This window comes from Rhinolophus sinicus, chromosome 7 (assembly GCF_057876585.1).
Source record: "Rhinolophus sinicus isolate RSI-liver-muscle chromosome 7, RSI-T2T, whole genome shotgun sequence".
Taxonomy (NCBI): Eukaryota; Metazoa; Chordata; class Mammalia; order Chiroptera; family Rhinolophidae; genus Rhinolophus; species Rhinolophus sinicus.
In genome coordinates, this window is record NC_142507.1 from 29,127,189 (window position 1) to 29,150,285 (window position 23,097).

General features: G+C 36.2%; 1 protein-coding gene across 5 annotated transcripts in view; it reads right to left on the bottom strand.

The window, feature by feature from the left end:
* Nucleotides 1-23,097, bottom strand: part of SPIDR (scaffold protein involved in DNA repair) — a 566,075-nt gene that overhangs the window by 482,192 nt on the left and 60,786 nt on the right. The window lies entirely within an intron of this gene.

A 23,097-nucleotide genomic window follows, 5' to 3' on the forward strand; every position in this document is an offset into this window, starting at 1 on the left:
GTGAGAAGATACAGAAACAGTAAAAAAAAAAAAAAAAAAAGAGAGAGAGATTATAAAGTTGTCTGACCATCATCTTATTATCAACTTTAATTCTATTAGGTGCCCATTTTTCTTCTCCTTGGATAACTTATGAAATAGAGGTGAAAGCCATGAAAAGTTCAACAACCCAGATGTCTCAGAGGCATTTGGGAAAATACAGAAAGAGGACACAGTTTTCTGACATCATGATATCAGGGGACCCAAGACTAGAAGAGTCCTCCACTTTTAAGGAAAAGAGCACAAATCCCAGATGCCTACCTATGTCACAGCTGTTGTACCTACCTACAGCAGCCAGGGAAGAAAAAAAAGGAAAGCTTTTCTGGAGCACCATAAGATGTCTCTATGGCTTTGGAACTCAAAAAGTTGGATCAGCAGTCTATTTGAGGTAAAATGTCTCCAAAATATTTATAATCTGAAACTATTTTCATTATAATTAATGTTTTAAACGATTTGGGGGCATTTAAAAAGAATAAATAAACTGTGACCAAACTTTGAAATAAATTCATGAGAAATAAATTTTATTCTTTTAATTTCTCCTGTGGGCTTGTTTCTTCATACTTCCTAGGAATTTTCACAATATTTATACTTTTTCTTCTTCCCAAGAAATGTAGATTCAGATTAAAGAGAAAACATAATCCTTTTGTTACTTTAATTTCCATATAGCACTTCTAAACAACTGCTCTCCAAATCAGCATCCAACCCTATGTTCTCTCCCAAATTCCAAGTGACATCAATTATGCACTGTGTATTTTCTATTTAATACTCTAAAAGAAAACTCATTTTCTTCCTAAAGAAAATCAGTTCTCCATTTAATTTTTGAATTTTTCTTTATACTACTGTTATCAGTTGAAATGTATTCTCCCAAAATTCATATGTTGAAGTAAAATGTGCTCACTGGCCATTCGTATAGCATCATTTATGAAGTGTCTGTTCTAATCCTTCTCCAATTAATTGAATTGTCCTTTTATTGTCATAGGGGTTCTCTATAGAGTCTGGATACAAGTCCTTAACAGATATATGTTTTGCTATTATTTTCTCTATCTTGTAATGGTGTCTTTTGATGAGAAGTTATTTTTATTCTGATGAAATTTAATTTACAGTATTTATGTACACTTACTGCTTTTTGTATCTTGTCAAAGAACGCTTTGCCTATTCTCTACTTTTTTATTCTAGAAGCTTTATGGTTTTACTATACCCAGTTCCAGTACTATTTGGTTAAAAGCTTTTCATTTCCCCCATTGGATTGCTTTCTTTGTCAAAAAGAATTTCTCAGCTCTCTCTTCTACTCCATTGAACTACCTGTACATCTTTAAGTCAAAATCACAAATTTAGTTACTATAGTATTAGAGTAAATCTTGAAGTCAGGTAGTGTAAGTATTCACTCTGTAATTCTTCAAGATTGCTTTATAAAACCTAGATCCTTTGTATTTCCATATGAATTATATAATTAGCTTGTTAACTTCTACCAAGAGAGAAAAAGCCTGCGAACACAATGATCTCACCACATTGAGGCACGAAGGAGAGGCTGAGACACAATCTCTCCATAAACTTCACCCCCTGGGTGTAGCAGCAACCTACAGTCGGAAGGGAACTCACAAACTTGGAGCTTTTCCTTTAGGAATGAAGGGTATGTATCCAATACAAAGCACCGCAACTTTAAACACATTGCGTACGGCGGGGTTTAAATCCCTCATACCCCTCTGTTCCGGCAGGTTTTTAAAAGAAACTACTTTAAAATGCACTCTTCTCTTTAAAGCGTAAATGCTTCTATGTCATTTATTATTTTTCTATGGAATTTTTTAGGATTTACTCACCTACAATGTTAGTAATCCCTTCTGGTGTGATACTGCAGAAAGCAGCTTCCTTTGTGCAATGGGACACGGCAAAAATTGCATATGTACCGAGTTTCACTTCTCACTTTTTTTGATGCGCACACTTTACACACCCGTGTGTGATATTTTTTTCTTTCCTCTTCCCACTATGGGCTCCAGATGATGCATGGCCAAATCTCCCGAGAGCCTGGCCGGATTGTCTTCCTTGGGGGCCCGCTGCGTAGGCACTTTCACAGCTGGTTCCCTATCGCCACTCGTCTCACCTCCCTGTCTTGGCCTCTCACTGCTCTCTGCCCAATCTTTTGAAATTCTTGTCATCCGTCCTTAACGCATGGCTCAGAAAAAACGAAGATTCTCGTGATCCGTACGCAACGTGTTAAGACCTGCATCTGCGAGACGAGTCCCCAAAATATCTGGCTTTGAAAACTCACATGGCATACATACACAAGACCCAAAGGTCAGTAGCAAAATGAGAAACACGTCTTAAAGGGCTCATGTGCAAACTCACTCACCCCAAGGCCCAGCACAGAAGAAGCTGTTTGAAAAACACCCAGATTTTGTCTCAAAGAGATTCATATGCTAATCTTAAAGCATAAGTCTGAGGGGAATAGGCCTCTTGAGATACTCTCCGGGGATGGAGACATTGGTGGGTGCCATTTTTGCACTCCCCCTCTACCTTACTAAAGCCAGCAGGAGAGTTTCTTTTTTTGAACTCTAGACAGTGCCATCTTTACCCTTCAATTGTCAGGCGCCATTTTTGTACTCTCCCTCTGCCTTGCTAAAGCCAGGAGGCACAGTGGTTTTTCTTGTTCCTCAGAGGGTGCCATATTTGCCTTCTCCCTCTGCCACACTGTACAGCACCAGTTCTCCCAGAGGGGAGTTTTTACACACATCTGGTGTCCTAGTTTTTGTGGCGGTGACCCAAGGAAAGTACATTGACCTCCTGGCTCTGGCAGCCAGGGGGGCTTGAGTTCCTGGGTCCACGGGACTGTAACAATTAGAGAGACAATTACTAGCAGACTACCACCCCCAGAGCACTGCACAGACAACAGACTGACACACCTTCAGCCTCTGTGAAAGAGGCCTATTTGCTCCAGCCTGATAAGTAGACTTCAGGTTTGGCAAACATCTAAAGGCTATGGAACTACTCTCAGGGAACACATGCAGGCAGATGCCATTATTGCACCCTCTCTGACTTGCTACAGCTTGCCAGCATCTCCCAGAATCAAGCTTATAAACTAGTCTAGAGTCCTGATTTTTGCAACTGTCACCCAACGGACACCTCCAGACAGCTGTATATATTTCCATATTTTTGAAGCTACTAAGAATGTGGCTTCCAATCAGCCTGAACGCAGGTACTGAGCTCTCCAAATTTGGGACAATGACAGGTCATGGCACACCCTCAACAACTGGGAACTACTGCAAATAAAAGAGGCTGCTAGGACAGTCATAAAGGTTCGAGGGACAACCACAAATTAGGTCACAGTTCAACAAAAAGATTCATCTCCTACACGAGGCCACTTTTTCAAGCCTTGAGAGGTGGCTGTTTCATTTAATACATAGAAGTACAGTCAAGAAAATGAGGAAATATACTAATATGTTCCAAACGAAAGAACAAAATAACACCTCAGAAAAAAAGCCTAATGAAACAGAGATGAGTAATTTACCTGACAAAGAGTTCAAAGAAATGGTCATAAAGATGCTCACCAAACTTGGGAGAAGAATGAACCAACACAATGAGAACTTCAAAAAAGAGTTGGAAAATACAATAAAGTACAAATAGAAGACACAGATCCAAAGAATACAATAACTGAAATGAAAAATACACCAGAGGCGTTCAACATCAGACTAGATAAAGCAGCAGAAAGGGTCAGTGAACTTGAAGACAGGACATTGGAACTCTCCTAATCAGAGCAGCAAAAGAAAAAAAGGATGACAAAAATAAAAGATAGCCTTAAGGGACAACATCAAGCAGACTAACATCCACAATATAGGAGTCCCAGAAGTAGAAGAGAGAAAAAGAAAGGGGCATAACACTTATGAAGAAATAATGGATGAATACTACCCTAAAATCTGGGGAAGGAAACAGACATCCAGATTCAGGAAGCCCAGAGAGTTACAAATAGGACAAAACCAGAGACCCACGCCAAGACACATTATAACTAAAATGTCAAAAGTTAAAGACAACGAATATTAAAAGCATCCAGAGAAAAACAAATTGTTACATATAAGGTAACCCCCATAAGATAATCAGTATATTTTTCAGCAGAAACTTTGCAGGCAAGAAGGGAGTAGCAAAATATATTTGAAGTGCTGAAAGAAAAAAGTTCCAACCAAGTATACTCTACCCAGCAAAGTTATTCAGACATGAAGTAGAGACAACAAGTTTTCCAAACAAACAAAAGCTAAAGAAATTTATCACCACTAAACCAGTCTCACAAGAAACATTAATGGGATTTCTTTAAGCTGAAAAGAAAGTGATTAGTAACAAGAAAACACATGAAAGTATAAATCTCACCAGTAAAAAGGTAAATATGTAATAAAGGTGGTGGATTAATCAAATCTACAGTTAATATAAAGGTTAAAAGACAACAGTAAAAATATCTTTAACTATAATAATTAGTCAAGGGATACATAAAATAAGATGTAAAATGTGACATCAAAAACATAAAACAGCCCTTTTGAGTCTCTTGAGCCTTGCCTTTACTCGGGGCCTGCTCCAAACCCTTTGGAGTGTACTTTCTCTTCTAATAATAGCTCTTGAGCCATTCTCTGTTGCTCAAGTCCGCTTCTATTTCTTTGGAGTGTAATATGTCTTCTAATAGACTATTCTATCACCACTTTAAAAAATAATGATTAAAAATTAAAAAGAAAACAAGAAATGGCAGGAGTCAGATTAAAATTGTAGCACTTCAGAATATGTTCAAACTTAGGTTGCTGTCAACTTAAACCACTCTTTTATGATAAGAGGTTTTTATGTGTAAGCCTCACGGTAACCACAAACAGAAATCTATAGTAAACACACAAAAGATAATGAGAAAGGAATCTAAGCATACCACTAGAAAAAGTCATCAAACCATAAAGGAAGACAGCAAGAGAAGAAAGGTACAAAGGAACTACAAAACAGCCTGAAAACAATTTAAAAAATGGCAGTAAGTACGTATCTATCAATAATTACTTTAATGTAAATAAACAGATTAAATGATTCAATCAAAAAAGACATAGATGATAAAACTAAATGGATTAAGAAAGTTAAATGGATAAAAAAACACCCATCTATACGCTATCTACAAGACACTCACGTTAGATAAAAGATATGCACAGACTGAAAGTGAAGGGATAGAAAAGGATATTCCATATAAATGAAGACCCAAAGAAAGCTAAAGTAGCTATATTTATACCAGACAAAACAGACTTTTAAACAAAGACTGTAATAAGAGACAAAAAAGCATTACATAATGATAAAAAACAGATCAATCCACATGACGATGTAACATTTATAAATATTTATACACCCAACAGGAGTACCTAAATATATAAAGGAAATATTAACAGAGCTAAAAGGAGAAACAGACAGCAATACCCCATTTTCATCATGGATAGATCAATCAGACAGAAAATCAGTAAGGAAACATTGGTCTCAAATGACATGTGAGATCACATAAACGAAACAGATACCTACAGAACATTCCATCCAACAGCAGCAGAACATACATTCTTTTCAAGTGTTCATGGAATATTCTCCAGGACAAATTATATGTTACAAGGCCACAAAGCAAGTCTTACTAAATTTAAGAACACGGAAATAGTATCAACCATCTTTTCCAACCACAATGATATGAAACTAGAAATAAATTACAAGTACAAAACTGGAAAATTCACAAATATCTGGACATTAAACAACATGCCACTGAGCAACCAATGGGTCAATGAACAAATCGAAAGCAAAATCAAAAAATTACCTTTTCACAAATGAAAATGGATATACAACATTTATGTGATGCAACAAAAGCAGTTCTAAGATAAAGTTCATAATGATAAATTCCTACCTCAAGAAATAAGAAAAATCTCAAATGAACAACTTAACTTTACCCCCACGGGGGGAAAAGAAGCCCAAAGTTAGTTGAAGAAAGGAAATAACAAACATCAAAGTGGCAAGAAATGAATAAAAGAAAATAAGTGAAATCTCAGTTATGCATGTATCAAAAAAAATAAAATATCTAGGAATAAATTTAACCTTGTGCACTGAAAACTATAACAAGACATTGATGAAAGAAATGAAGAAGAAACAAATAAATGGAAAGATATTCCATTCTAATGGATTGGTTGAATTAATAGTCTACAAATTCAATGCAATCCCTATCAGAACTACAATGGCATTTTTCACAGAAGTAGAACAAATGATCCTAAAATTTGTAGAGAACCACAAAATACCCCAAATAGCCAAAGCAATCTTGAGAAAGAGGAACAAAGCTGTACGCATCACGCTGCCTAATTTCATACATTACAAAGCTATAGTAATCAAAACAGTATGGTATTAGCTTAAAAATAGACACATACATCAATAAAATGGAATAGAGCCCAGAAATAAACCCCTACATATGTATATGGTCAATTAATTTATGACAAAGGAGCCAAGAATACAAAATGAAGACAGGACACTCTCTTCAATAAACGGTGTTGGGAAAACTTGACAGCCACATGCCCAAGAATGAAACTAGCCTATCTTACACTATGCACAAAAATCAACTCAAAATGGATTAACTTGAATGTAAGACCTGAAACCATAAAATCCCTAGAAGAAAGCTTAGGTGATAAGCTGCTTACTTCAGTCTTGGCTATAGATTTTGGATCTAAATGCAAAAGTAAAGGCAATAAACGTGAAAATTAAACAAGTGAAACAATATCAAACTAAAAATGTATATGTCAATTAATTGTACCTCAATTTTTTAAAAAAGCTGTATCAAGTGGAGTTCCTATCACTTGAAATAGAAATATCCTTATTACAAATTTGAATCTGTTCTTTTGCAATTAATGGAAGCTTAGAATTACTTAAGTTAATAAAACAAGGATTGTCATACCTTTTTTTTTAATGCCTGTAAAAAACACATAATGATTTCAACTGCATTAAATCTACAGATCAAGTAGAAAGAATTATTTAATTGCTTAATTTCCAAATGTTTGGATTTTTCCTGGATATCTTATTACTGATTTTACTTTGAACTCCATCGTGGTTAGAGAATATACTCTTTAGGATTTCAATCTTTTGAAGTTTATTGAGACATGTTTTATGGTCAAAAATATGATTCATCTTGGTATGCATATCATGTGCACTTAAATAAAATGTGCCTTCTATTGTATCCTAGTTGCATGTGATGTTCTACAAATGTCAATTAAATTAAGGTGGTTGATAAGTGTTTTTCAGATCTTCTATGGTCGAAATGATTTTTTTGTCTAGATTTGCTAAGTTATAGACAGAATGGTGTTAAAATGTCTACCTATGACTGTAGATCTAAATACATACAAACTCACAAGGTCTGACAATTAAGTTCACGAACCTGTTGCAATGATGTTGCTAACTTTCTTTTTGATAGCAGAGGGATTATTCATTAGGAATTTGTACCAACTGGACAGTTAACCAAGTTTACTATTTGGAAGTGCTGAAAAAGCTGCGTGAAAAAGTTAGACGTCCTGAACTTTTTGCCAACAATTCATGGCTCTTGCAATGTATCAGCTCACACAGCCCTGTCTGTGAGGAAATTTTTTAGCCAGTAAACAAATAACTGTATTAGAACAGCCTCCCTACTCACCTGATCTAGCCCCCAATGACTTCCTTCTTTACCCAAAGATAAAGGAAATATTGAAAGGAAGACATTTTGAAGACATTCAGGACATCAAGGGTAATACAACGACAGCTCTGATGGCCATTCCAGAAAAAGAATTCTAAAATTGCTTTGAAGAATGGACTAGGCACTGGCGTCAGTGCATAGTTTCCTTAGGGGAGTATTTAGAAGGTGACCATAGTGATACTCAGCAATGAGGTATGTAGCACTTTTTCTAGGATGAGTTCACAAACTTAACTGTCCAAACTCCTACCGTGTTTCCCAAAAAATAAGACCTAGCCGAACAATCAGCTCTAATGCGTCTTTTGGAGCAAAAATTAATATAACTCCCGGTATATTACATTATACTATATTATATATTATATTATATTATATTATATTATGTTATATATTATAATTATATTATACCCGGTCTTATAGTAAAGTAAGACCAGGTCTTATATTAATTTTTGCTCCAAAAAAACGCATTAAAGCTGATTGTTTGGCTAGGTCTTATTTTTGGGGAAACACGATATATGATACATGGCTTCCTGATTAGTTTTATCACTATGAAATGTCCTTATCTCCAATACTGTTGGAAATCTATTTTATCTAATATAAATATAACCATTCCAGCTGTAATACTATTTGTATGCTATATTTTTTCCCATGCACTTACTTTCAATTTATCTGTGTCATTATATTTAAAACGCATCTCTGGTGCTGATAGGGAGGTCTTGCATTTTACCAATGTATCAATCTCTTTTAAATAAACATTTAATCTATTTTCACTTAATGTAATTGTTGATACGGTTAATCTAGGTCTGTAATTTTGACATTTAATTTCTTTGCATTCCATCTGTTTATATACCTGTTCATCCCTTTACACCTTCTGTTAAGTTCTCTGAATATAGTTTAAAATTCTGTTTTACTTTTTTAGCTATACCTCTTTGTATTTTCTTTGTTAGTATTTGCTCTAAGAATTATAATACACATCTTTAACTTTTCATAGTGGACTTAGAGCTAATATTATACCACTTCACATAACATGAGAACCTAGTAAAACACATAATTTCATCTACCTAGCCCCATCCCTTATTCTGCAGCTGCCATATTACATCTATATATACTATAAATGCCACATCATGTTATAATTTTTCCTTTAAACTGCCAGGATTCATTTTTTTTAATAGGGGGACTTTTTTATTTATCCATATATTTACCAATTACAGTGCTCTTCATTTCATTTCTGAAGATCTTAATTTTCATCACTTCCCTTCAGCCTAAAGAACTTCCTTTTGCATTTGTTGTAGTACAGATCTGCTGCATTAGTATCTTACAATTTTTGTTTATCTGAAAATGTCTTTATATTGCCTTCATTCTTAAAGGACATTTTCACCAACTTGAATTTGGGTTGACTTTTGTTTCTACAGCACTTTAAAGGGGTTCTAAAGCCTGCTGGCCTGCAGTTGCTAATAAATAGTCAGCTATCATTTGTTATTGTTGTATCATTTTTAAGGGTTTAAGGGTGCTTTCAAGATTTTTTTCTTTAACTATCATTTTCAACAGCTTGACTATGACGTGCCTGAGTGTGACTTTCTTGTATTTATCGTGTTTGGAGTTCACTGAGCTTGTTAAATGTGTAAATTTACACATTTTACCAATTTGGGGGAAATTTCAGCCACTCCTCTCATATACTTCTAGGACTCCATTAAACATGTGGTGCTGGACCTTTTGATATTCTACCAGTCATTGAGGCTAGCTTCATTTTCTTAAAATCTCTTTTACTTTCTCAGATTGAATAATTTCTACTGATCTATCCAGTTCACTGACTCTTATCTTTTCCATATCTTCTATAATCCCATCTAATGCATTTTTATTTCATGTATTATAGATTTAATTACAGAATTATTTGGTTTTGTTTTCTAGCATCTATTTTTCTGTTGAGTTTTTTGTCTCTGCATTCATTGTGTACATATTTTCCTTTATGTCCCTGAACAGAGTTACAAACACCTGCTAATTCTAGTATAAGTCATATCAGGCCCCGTCTCAATTAATTGCTTTTTCACTTAAGTATCGGTCACTTTTTTCTGTGTGTGTGTGTGTGTGTGTGTGTGTGTGTGTGTGTAATAAATGTGGATTGTAACCTGAACACTGTGAATGATATATTTTAAACTCTGGATTCTATTATGCTCTTCTGAAAAGTATTTACTTTTGCTTAATAGGCAGTTAATTTGGCTATACTCACTCTCCAAATTCTTTTCCTGTGGTGAACAGCAATTGCAATCTGTTTAGTTTTTTTCAGCCTGTAAGATTTATATGCAAAATTTGGGGCACCTTCTTCTGTGAGGCTCTACTTTATACTCTCTAGCTTTCCAGCACCTACAGCTACCCCAAACTCTGTGCTGTGATTACTACCCAAGTTTTAGTCACCTTATGCAACATTGATGGGGGCCTGCCCTGAGTCGAAAGCTGTAAAAAATTAAAAACTCACCTTGTGGCGTTCTCATCTTCCAAATGTCAACATCCTTCCAATTTCTTCCTGCTATTTGTCCTTCTATATATTTTTATATAAATACATTTAATATATTATATATTGTCCAAATTTGTCATTGTTATTTGTAAGAAAGGTAGTCTGACACATGTGATTGTCATTACTGAAAGATCTCTGAAGAATCATTTTTAAAATTAGAAAATTAGAGGACTATAAAAGTCTTGTAATGACTTCTATCATTACTTTTTAATATTACATAGTTGTAACAATACTTTCTACAGTAAACCTTTTCCTGTTTTACTCCTTCTTATATCAGAAAACAAGTATTTGGGAAATGAAAAAAAGGAGAAGAAAGAGGGGAATAAAGGGGAAGTGGATGACAGGGTGACAGTGAAGTAAGTGGAGGATTTATACTAAGAAAAATTGACAAAGCCTCTGTACTGGTATCTCAAGTTATAAAGTTTAGTCAATTAAGGGAGATGTTAAAAAAATAAGAATGTAAAATCTGAAATAGATATGGCAAATGACATCAATACATACTCAATTTCATATAGAATAAAAGCCAAAATAGCTAATGTGTTGTAAAAGTAGGGGATCAAGAACACAGATCATATATATGTATATATACACAAATTATAATATAAAATGACAAAACATACATACTCCTCAAAACAACCTCTAAGAGCCTTTCTTTTTTTACCATAGGAACACACTGAAATATGGATTTTTTCTAGAATGCAACATTTCTATAATAAAATCTTTAAAATATAATCAAACACAAAGCAGGACTAAAAACTCAGGTCTTCCCTATACAAGCATTAAATTGTGTCAGTTTTTTATATAAACATAATTACATTTGGAGAGCATTTGTAAAATGTGCGCTTTTGATTATCATAAATTCCTTCAAATATATATATATATATATATATATATATATATATATATATATGCATTATAGATTTAATTACAGAATTATTTGGCTTTGTTTTCTAGCATCTATTTTTCTGTTGAGTTTTTTGTCTCTGCATTCATTGTGTACATATTTTCCTTTATGTCCCTGAACAGAGTTACAAACACCTGCTAATTCTAGTATAAGTCATATCAGGCCCCGTCTCAATTAATTGCTTTTTCACTTAAGTATCGGTCACTTTTTCCTGTGTGTGTGTGTGTGTGTGTGTGTGTGTGTGTGTGTGTGTAATAAATGTGGATTGTAACCTGAACACTGTGAATGATATATTTTAAACTCTGGATTCTATTATGCTTTTCTGAAAAGTATTTACTTTTGCTTAACAGGCAGTTAATTTGGCTATACTCACTCTCCAAATTCTTTTCATGGACATTCTTTTAAACAACATGGACAGTTGTTTTGTTTGTTTTTATTTGTTTTTAGTTTCAGGTATATGAAACAACATAATGATTAGACATTTACACATTTCACAAAGTGATAATGCCAACAAATCTATTATCTACCTGACACCATACAGAGCTATTACAATAACATTGACTATATTCCCTGTGTTGTACTTTACATCCCATGACTATATATATATTTTTGTAATTATAGTTCACATTCAGTACTATATTAGTTTCAAGTGTACAGTGCAATGGTTAGGCATTTATATAATTTATGAAGTGATCCCCTGTATAAGTCTAGTATCCATCTAACACCATACATAGTTTTTACAACATTGACTATATTCCCCATACTGTATTTCACATCCCATGACTATTTTGTGACTACTAATTTGTACTTCGAATCCCTTCACCTTTCTCATCCATCTCTCCAAACCCTCTCCCATCTAGCAACCATCAGTTTTTTTTAATATATGAGTCTATTTCTATTTTGTTTGTTAATTTATTCTGTTCTTTAGATTCCATATATAAGTGAGGTCATATGGTATCTCTTTCTCAGTCTGACTTATTTCATTTAGCATAATATCCTCTAGGTCCATACATGTTGTTGCAAATTTCATTGTTTTTCATGGTGGAGTAATAGTCCATTATATAAATGTACCACAATTTCTTTATCCAATTGTCTATTGATGGGCATTTCAGTTGTTTCCATATCTTGACTACACAATGGGCAGTTCTTAGATATTAACAACTAGTACATATTTAGTTACATAATTTTTTTCTAATTCACCATTAAAAGTGAAACACAAATTTATAAACAAATAAAAATAAACAAAGACAGAACTACACATATGCTCATTACATTTAGAATTACTTGCAAAGGTTGCCAGATCACTTTCTAAAGACTTATATCATCTTCCCATGTAAGAATACAAAATTATATTTATTCTTATTTTGTTAAAACTTTTTTTTATTCCATCTTCTATGAGATACTGAGTCATTTATTCTGCCCCTATTGTTAAGAGTGCAAAGAAAACATTTATTTTATAACAATGGATCCATATTTCAAATTTGAAAACTACATTTGCTTTTTCTTTAAAACTACATGAACTACTTTCAGATCTTTAATTTGTGCCAACCAGCTTTATTTGCACACTTTCAACAAAAGCCTGAACCTCACTAGGTTATCTGATATTTATTACATCTTACATCTATTTCCCTGTATATGCATAGCAGTCACTACATAAAGTACATGAAAATTACGTAACAAAGCTCACCTAAATCTAATTTCCTTCGCACTTCCTGAAAAATGAAGGTTATACAGGGAACTCACTGCTGTGTCTCTGCTGCCCTCTACAGAAATAGATTTTGGAAGACACTGATAAAATAAATTGTGAAAACCCAGGCAGCAATACCAAACAATATGGAAAATCACATCAGTAATCAACTACATTTGTTAAATGTCCTAAAAGACAACATTACAAAGACAATTTATTGCTATGGTCTTTGATTTCTATCATGGTTTTCTTCCAAGTAGTTGAGTATGTAGTTAAGCTATATTCCAAGGAATACAACATAAGTAATTAAGAGACTATGGGATCAGACAGACAACATGAGTTAGAATCAAATGTCATTTACTAGCTGTGTCTCCATTTCCTCATCTGTAAAATGGGGTTAAATAATAACATCTACTTCATATGATCAGCACTTAGCAAAGTATCTGACAAAATAAGAACTCAGGGTTACTGTGTTATTAATGTTATTATAGCTATCACTATTATAGGCACTAGAACAAAATGGCCAGGACCACAGATCAGAAGCCAGAGCATCTGAGTTAGAATCCTGGCTCAGTCACTTACTATTTTATAAGCATAAGCAAATACTTAATCGTTCTGTGCCTCAGAATCCTCACCTGGAAATTAAGGATGATAATAATAGGTCCCACCTCACAGAGTTCTTGTGAGATTTAAATAAGCTAATGTATGTAGCAAAGCTCTTAAAAGAATGTCCCACAACAAGGAACACTCATAATGTTAGCTGCTACTGTTATGAGTTCAGTTGCTTTTACATAGCACGAGTAGAACTCTACTCCAGAGAACTACTCCAGGAATCATGTGTAATGCAGGGTCTCTGGTCCCGCTCCCCGCACAAGAATGCAGGATATGGTGAGGCCAAAAAGGAACAACAACGGAGCCATAGATAGGGGAGTCATACCACTATTATTTTCGATGGAGGCTGGTAGAGACACAAAAGCAAACATCTGCCTGTACCCCAATCTGGGGGTCTTCCTGCACCCCCGTCTCGCTGGCAACCGGGTGAGACACAGGAAGTAGGATCAACATGATCCGCAATCCACCGTCCACTTCTCTCCCAACCAACCAACCCCCTTGCCAGTGTAGTCATGGCAGTTATATTAGTGCCTAATGGCTAACTGGTAACAGCTGATGGCCACCCAGCCACAGCGGATGGCCATCTGATTACAGCTGATGGCCAATCTAATAACCAAGCCAGCACCTTTCCACGTGAGGCCGAGAGCCTGGAAACTGCTCTCTGGGACTCTGTCCCCACACGTTTACAGGCAAAACTGTTTCCTACATAAATAACATGCCTCCCTCCACCCTGGGCAAGGGATTCAAGATAAACCTGACTTATAATCAATGCTTCCCAGTGAATTCAAGTACAGCTCTCCAGTAGAGGACATATCCACCCACTATGTAGGTTCCATTTCTACAAACATGCATGAAAGGCAAAAAGTAATAGCTTCACTAGCTATATAAGGGAGGTTTTGTTCCTAGAGAGCCAAGTACTGGTACAAAACTCCTAATTATGGTATAAAACTTTCCCTTCCAGTGTTATTCAATGTATATGGCTCACTTAGACATTGCAGCTGACACTGTCGACACCCTATCACATCTCCTCCCATATGCCTTCAGTGATGCTAGCCCTATTGACAACTTTCAGCACCTCCAGTTCTTTGACTCAGAGCTTTTTCTGGCCGCTGGGACCCATTTTCCCCCCTGTGCGTAGTCTGTAAGAACTAGGAAACACTCCCATCTGTCAACTTCACCAAGAAGCAGCCCTCAACAAATGAATGAAGAGATCTGTGTATAAATATCCCTGCTTCCTTGCCCCTTTAGTGGGATAATTCTGAGGCTCAGAGTGTCCCAGCAGTACTAAGCTCCAGGGGCCCACAATGGTAACTTGCTTGATAATAAACCCTTGACAGGCTGCTATTCCTTCCCAAGCTCACTTGTCTACTTCACTACCAGATGTTCGCAGGGCATGCTATGGAAATTCCAAAGCAAACAATAAACTATGAAATGAGGCAGTCTATAAAAACTGCACATCACATATTTTACTTCTTTCAACCAACTTGAAATATTAAATAAACAGAAAAGAATGGTTTTAGGTATAAGTATTAGGAAGTGCTGATGTGACTACAAGATCCTGGGAGGAGGGTATGCAGGTGTATGAGTTAGAGTTTCCTGAGAAGGAGATGTCAAGACAATTATATTATACATTTGTTGGAGGAAGCACCTGCAAAGGATAAAGGGGAGAAAGGAGGTGTCAAAGAGAGCTTTAAGACAATGCAGGTCTGATGACTATGAAAGCAGAAGGAAAGAGGATTGGGCAGGAAGAGTCTCAGATTGCAGTGCAAATCTACCATTAGCCAGGCTGATAGTAAGTCTTTGATTTAAAGTCACCCACCCCGAAGCAGTTCTGCGTGATTGTGTCTCACATCTTGGCATATGCAGTCAGTGGTTGGCACCAGTCCACGCAAAGCATGGCCCCAGTACAAACACAATGGTGGACCCTGATGCATGGCAGATAGGGCAATCAATCAACTATGTTCCTTGCAACAGGTCTGAACGCACATTTCCACAACTGCACCACAGGGAATGATAATGCAAACTGGCATTATGTAAGCAATTTGAAAAATGTGTGTAGAGAAAACCTTCCTCTTTTCCAAAGCTGTCCATTATCAATATGTACTACTGATTTGCACGTTTATAAACTTCATGTAATGCAATATCAAACAGTACATATCCTTCGGCCAACTGGTTTACTTCTTTAATATTATCCATGATTGAAACTTATAGCTCTCTAATATATAAATATGCAATTTGTGTGTGTTCACATAAGATTAAGTTACTTTCCAAAGTTTTTTCTCTTGTAAAAAAATGCTACAATGAATATTCTTGTATATATACTCTGAGCAGTGGCTTCAAAATTTTTCAGTCAAAATCTACAGTAAAAAAATGCATTGCATGTGATCCAACACACCTATAAATCTAACTTTAGATTACATTTCACAAAAAATTGCTCCTTATAACTGCTATACATTCTAATGTAGTCTATTTTATTTCACTACTGTTTCTAAAGTCATTGAATCAATTATAACACCCACTAAAAAGGGCCATAAGCCACATTTGAAAAAATCTCAAGGATATTTATCTAAGAGCAGAACTGTGGGGTCAGAAAGTATGAACACAGGCCGGCCCGGTGGCTCAGGTGGTTGAAGAGCTGTTATCCTAACGCCCAGGTCACGGGTTCGATTGCAACATGGTCAGTGAGCTGCACCCTCTGTAGCTAAAATTGTGAACAACGGCAGCCGGATGTCAACCTGAGCTGCCGCAGGCTGCAGTGGGCTGCCAGGAGCAGCCGGTGGCCAGCATGAGTGGCTGTCAGCCAGCGTGAGTGGCCGTGTGCTGCCGTGTGCTGCCATGGGCTGCTGTGTGCTGCCGTGGTTGGCAGCCATCTAAACCGAGAAACAACAGCTTGAACCGGAGTGGCGGGCAGTGGGGGGGGAGGGGGGGCGGAAGAACGGGGGGAAAAAAAAGTATGAACACTCAACTTTACTAGAACTTACCAAATTATAAAATTGCTATATCAAGCTACATTCCAACAGCAACTATTCCTACTGATCCACATCCCCACATTAGGCATTGTCAGACTTACAATTTTTCTTTTGGGGTTATCAGATAATTATGTGATATCTCATTTTTTATTTTATTTTTTTAAGGAGGGCACAGCTCACAGTGACCCATGCGAGGATGGAACCGGCAACCTTGGTGCTACCAGCACCATGCTCTAACCAACTGAGATAACTGGCCACCCCCTGTGATACCTCATTTTTAATTTGCAGCTCCCATACTACTAGTGAGACTGAGCATCTTTCACATGCTTATTAGCCATTTGGGTTTCCTTCTCCTATTCTTCACCTGATTTTCAACTGGGCTATTTGTCTTTTCCTTACTGGTTTGTAGAAGTTCTCAATGTATTCTGGATTTTAGTGCAAGTGTCCTTTTAAAAAACATTTGTAACGCAAGCATTGTACTTGGTTCAAAATAGCATACAAAGTTATACAGTAAAAGCAGTTACCTACCATTCCAGAGCTAGTCCATATAAGTACATATTCTTTCCGTTTTTCTACACAATTATTCTATATCCTTTTTCATCCTTTAACAAGGATTATTTCACAAACATGTAGACCAACATCTTTCTTATACTCAAAAAAATTTATCAATTTTATTGAAGTATAATTTAAGCACACTAAACTGCATATTTATTCAATTTGACCAGTTTTGACATGTGTACACTCCTGTGAAACGATTACCATAATCAAGATACTAAATATTTCTCTCACCCCCCAGAATTTTCCTAATGTGCCACTGTAATCTATGCCCCCCTCCATCCTCATCCCCCGTGAACCACTGACATGCTTCCTGTCACGACAGAATCATTTGCATTTTCAAGATTTTTCTATAAATAGAATTGTACAGTGTATACTCTGCCTCATTCATTTAAGGGCCTAAGACTAAACTGTGAAAGTCATGTGGACCTTGACTTTCACGCAAAGGGGAACCATCAAAAGTGTTTCAAGAAGTGATAAAGTCATAATCTTTATTACGATAAGCCTTATAAAAAGTATTAAGCTAAGAAATCAGTTATGAAACAATGGAGATAACACAGAAAATAGGTGAAAGCGCCCAATTTAGAACAGAAGTAGTGGGGATGTTGTAGTTTAGAGACCAAAACTGCATGACCTGATAATGAAATAGGTTTAGGCAGTAGGGGGAAAAAAGCCATTAACTAAGATCAAAAACACACCAAGAGGATGAGCTTGGGTTAGAAGAAAACAAAAAGATATGGCTTGGGACCCTTTAGATTTGCAGTAATTTTAGGATATCCACAAAAAAACGTCCTTAGGCAGCTGGACACCAACTAGGTTAGCAAAAGATTTAACAGTATCTGGAAGAGAATGTAGCTTGAGAAGAAAATAAGGAAAATTGAATCTTTGTTCACACATTAGGAAAAGAAAGAAAAGAAGGTAGTAGTTAAACCCATAGAGAACACCATGTAATTAGACAGACCACATGTTCAAAAGAATCTTTCCTTTATTATAGGAATGCTTTTCAATGTCTGCCTGGAGAAATCAAACAGGTGTACTTGATGAAGAACTAGAATGGAAGAAGTCTTGAATTTTTTTAAATAATAAATTAAGCAAATGTTTTCTCTTTTCTATGACCTAGCTGTCAAAGTTCTGCCCATTTGTATGCTTCTAATATAAGAAAGCAATCAATGTAGATTCTGAGGCATTTAAGCAACACCTGAATACTTTTACGGCAAGGTTTCAATCATAGCTGCCTTGTTTACTACATAACTAACTTGCTCACAGTAATATATCTTTTCTAACTGTCTACTTGTCTTAACATTGTGCATAACGACATCTACTTCACAAAAATTGTTTTAAGGTTCAAATGGAAAACGTACTGCTCTCAACTGAATGTTGAAACTAATCATATGTTGAAAACTAATTACCCCAAATTTCATATGTGAAAACCTAACATATGATAGTATTTGGAGGTTGGGTCTTTGAAGGGAGACCTCATGAGTGGGATTACTGCCCTTATGAAAAGGCTCCAGCGAGATCCCTCACCCTTTGCATCACATGAGGACACAGTGAAAAGAGGGCCTCCTATGAACCAGCAAAGCAGGCCCTCACCTCACACCATATCTGCTGGCTCCTGGATTGTGGGACTTCCTAACCTCCAGAACTGTGAGAAATAAATTTATGTTGCTTAAGCCACCCAGTCTAAGGCATTTTGTTAAAGCAGGTCAAATATACTAATACATTCATATAAAGCAATATAAAGCCCAGTATATGTTCAATGTGATTTGTTCTTTTTTTCTCCTTTGAGGTAAAAGCTATTGACTACTATGCTTTTCTTTGTTTTATTTTAAAATTATGAAATATAACAAATAAAAAAGTAACCTTCTCCAATAATCCTACTACCCAGCGATACATTATTTACATTTTAAAGAACTACGGATACTTGCCATTGCCTTTTTTATGTTTTAAGATTTTATTAGCGAAGAGGAGCAGGGCTTTATTGGGGAACAGTGTGTACTTCCAGGACTTTTTTCTAAGTCAAGTTGTTGTCCTTTCAGTCTTAGTTGTGGAGGGAGCAGCTCAGCTCCAGGTCCAGTTGCCACTGCTAGTTGCAGGGGACGCAGCCCACTCCACCATCCCTTGTGGGAGTCGAACCGGCAACCTTGTGGTTGAGAGCCCACTCTCCAACCAACTGAGCCATTCGGGAGCTCAGCGGCAGCTCAGCTCAAGGTGCCGTATTCAATCTTAGTTGCAGGGGGCGGAGCCCACCATCCCTTGCAGGACTCGAGGAGTTGAACCAGCAACCTTGTGGTTGACAGCCCACTGGCCCATGTGGGAATTGAACCCGCAGCCTTTGGAGTTAGGAGCATGGAGCTCTAACCGCCTGAACCACCGGGCCAGCCTGCCATCCACTTTTTACAACTCTATTTTTTTATTCAAGAGCTACCCTGAAAAGTCTGTCATACTATAATTTGTAATTTTAACAAGGCATGGATTTGAATTGTAAGCACTACAAAACCTGTGTGTAAGAATTTCTCAGCTAGTGAACCCAGGCAACCACGCAACATCTCCACCCAATGCAGCATTAGTCTTTCTTCCGGTTGTGATTATTTATAGCAGCTTTCATGTATCCTTGGTTCACAGACTATTTCCCCCAAAATTAAGCCAAGAAACAAATTAAAAGTCCTTAGAAACTGATATTTCCTAGTGAGAAAATTAAAGTTTCTGACAATTAGGAATAAAATACCAAATTTTTAATACAGTGATGGCAATAATCAATGATAAGGACAAATCCATTATTTTTTCTATTGAAAACAAGAAAAGGGAATTCCTGAAGCTAACTTTATTGAATGCTTTATTATCTTATCAATATAGTAGCTGCTCATGAAATACCGGATAAAACTTGAAAATTATAAGGACAAAAAAACAGTGATATGAAGCTAAGCACAAGAATCCCACCTTTCTCAATAGAAATAAAGTGCTTTAAAAAGCCAGAAACATAAAGTAACAGGTAGTTCAGCCACTGAAGCAACTACCACAATAAGTAAATATTGAGAAAAATTTTAAGAAGCATGTTTTTAGTACAATGTAACAACAAGAAATTAAGACCATGCTATCATAGAAGCCTTTTCCTCCACACTGAAAAGTTTATAGAGGTAAAGGTCTGCTAGTCCAGTTCATATAATGAAAGATCAACAGAAACTTCTAGGTTAAGACACAACACTTCCTGCTCTGGTTAGACATGATTGTTCCATGGGTGTTTTGGTAGCACTCTCAGGACTCAGAATGGTCCTTTGGGACCCGAGTTGAGATTTTAGTACATGTACAGGTTGGTATTTTGCCTTTTTCATTTAGTATCCTCTCATAAACATTTTTACCTTATCAACAATAAGAAGTCCTCAAAAACATAAATTTTAATAACAAAAATATTCTATAATATATATATTATAGCTTTTTAAATTTTTTATTGCGGAGAAATACACATAAAAATTTTACCATGTTAACCATTTTTAGGTGTACACCTCAGTGGAATTAAATGCATTCGTAATGTTGTACAACCACCACCACTATCCATTTCTGTAACTTTTTTATCATCCCAAACAGAAACTCTATACACTTTTTAGCAATAACTCTCCTTACTCTTCAGCCCCTGGTAACCTTTATTCTACTTACTGGCTCTATAAATTTACCTGTTCTAGGTATTGCATATGAATGGAATGATAGAGCATTTGTCCTTTTGTGTCTCGCTTATTTTAGTTAGCATAATGTTTTCAAGGTTCATCCATTATAGTACCATGTATCAGAATTTCCATTGCTTTTTAAGGCTGAGTAAAAATCCATTTTGTGTGTGTGTGTGCACATGTGCACATACATGTATATACACACAAAAAATATTTTGTTTATCCATTCATCTGTTGGACATTTGGGTTGTTTCCACCATCTGGCCGTTGTGAATAAAGCTGCTATGAACATAGATGTACAAATATCTGCTTGAGTCCCTGCTTTCAATTCTTTTGAGTATATCCAGAAGTACAATTGCTGAATCATATGGTAATTCTACGTTTAATTTTTGAAGCTCAACTGCCAAACTGTTTTCCATAGTGGCTGCACCATTTCACATTCCCACCAGCAACACACAAGGATTCCAATTTATGCACATTCTCAACAAATTTTTATTTCCATCTATGGATCATAGCTATCCTAATGTGAACGAGGTGGTATCTAATTATAGTTTTGATATGCATCTCCCTAATGACTAATGATAGTGAGCTTTTCATGTGCTAGATTGCATGGCAAGATCAGGAAGGTGGCCAAGAAGGAATAACAGGGAGTGGATTAATCCTTCCATACGAAACAACAACAAAAAAAGAAATCAGACAAAACACATGAAACAATGGTTGTCAAGACACTGGATATCAGGCTAATTCCTGAAAGTCAGGAAACAAAGAATTTAGCTCTACAATTGCCCCAGGTTACTTTCTTGAGAAAATTTCCAAACCACACAGTAGAGGTGGGGAACTGAGGTAAAGTCCAGTGGGCTCCCTGAGTTGAAGAGACATAACTGAGAGTCCAGGGAGACTAGAGTTCATAGGACAGAGTACCAGAAAAGCCAACGCTGCATAGAGAACCCCAGCAATTCCCCTCAAGTATTCAGCAGAGTACTAACCAACATGTGCATGTAAAGAAACTACCCAGAAAAAAAACATCCAGAAGCACTAGACAGTGCCCAATGCTTACACAGTGTCAGAAAACAATAGCTGTCCCTGAAAACCAGATTGGGAAAACCCATAATTCAAAGTATTACATAGAATATTCTGGAAGGTCTTGCTTCACTAGTGGAACATAAAACTGAGCATTTCCCCAGACCCACCTAATAATAAAGAATAAAGCAACATCCAAAGGGATAAAACTGTTTTCAAGTATCCGCACCTCAGAACAAAGCTCCAAATTATTTAAAGAATTTTTTTTTTTAATCCAGCACCCAACAACATAAAATTCACAATGTTTGTATCCACGCAAAAATTTCCCAGCATGCAAAGCAGAAAAATACAACCTATAATGAAGAGAAGTATCAATCAAACCAAAATGACACAGATGATAGATTTACAGAAAAAGCCATTCAAACAACTATTATAAATACACTCTAAGATCAAAACATAAAGAAAATATGATCATGTTAAGTAGAGACATGGAATATAAAAAGATTCATATCAAACTTTTACAAATGACAAATAGACTACACAGTATCAACCGCGCATTAGACACCACAGGGGGAAAAAAAGGTTATTAAACTTGAAGATGTAGCAGTAGAACCCATTCAAAATAAAACGGAGGGGGGAAAAAATGAACACAGCACCAATGATCTATAACACAACTTCAAGCAGCCTAATTAACATACATATAATTGGAGTCCCCAAAGGAAAGGAAAAAGGGAGTCAGAAAAAAAAAAAAAAGAGTGCTGAATAAAAATAAAAACTTCCCCAATGTGATGAAATGAAAACTTTAATCCCATATGGGAAGAACAGAGTTAAGATAGCAGAGATCTGTTAACATAGCAGAGATACCTGAAACAGGTATCCTTAGGAAGCCCTCTTTGCAATGTTGGTCCTTGCCTACCTTTGGAATCTAGATTTCAGGAGGGTTACCACCATTCCCTAAATGATACAGAGTGGCTCCCCGAGCCAAAACTGTGCAAACCACATGGCTTGTGCCGAATAGCAGTTTTCCTTCTTGAAATCTGAAATGTTTCACACACTAGGCAGAGAGTGCCTACATTACCCCCAATAAAAACCCTGGGCACTGAGTGACTAATAAGCTCCCCGGCAGACAACACATGTGTTGTCAAAACTCACTGCTGGAGCAGTTAAGCATATCCTGTATAACTCCACTGGAAAAAGACTCTTGGAAGATTGCTCATTTTGCTTTGTTATCTTTTCATTGTAATAAATCATAGTCACGAATATGACTGTATGCTAAGTTCTGAGTGTCTTCCTAGCGAATTACTGAACTTAGGAGTGGGCTTGGGGGGCCCTGACACACAACAGATGCAAGAAGCTTAACAAACTCCAAGCAGAAAATCACACCTAGGCATATCACAACCAAACTGCTTAAAACAAGTGATAAAGATAAAATCTTAAAAGATCAAGAGTAAAACTACCTTCA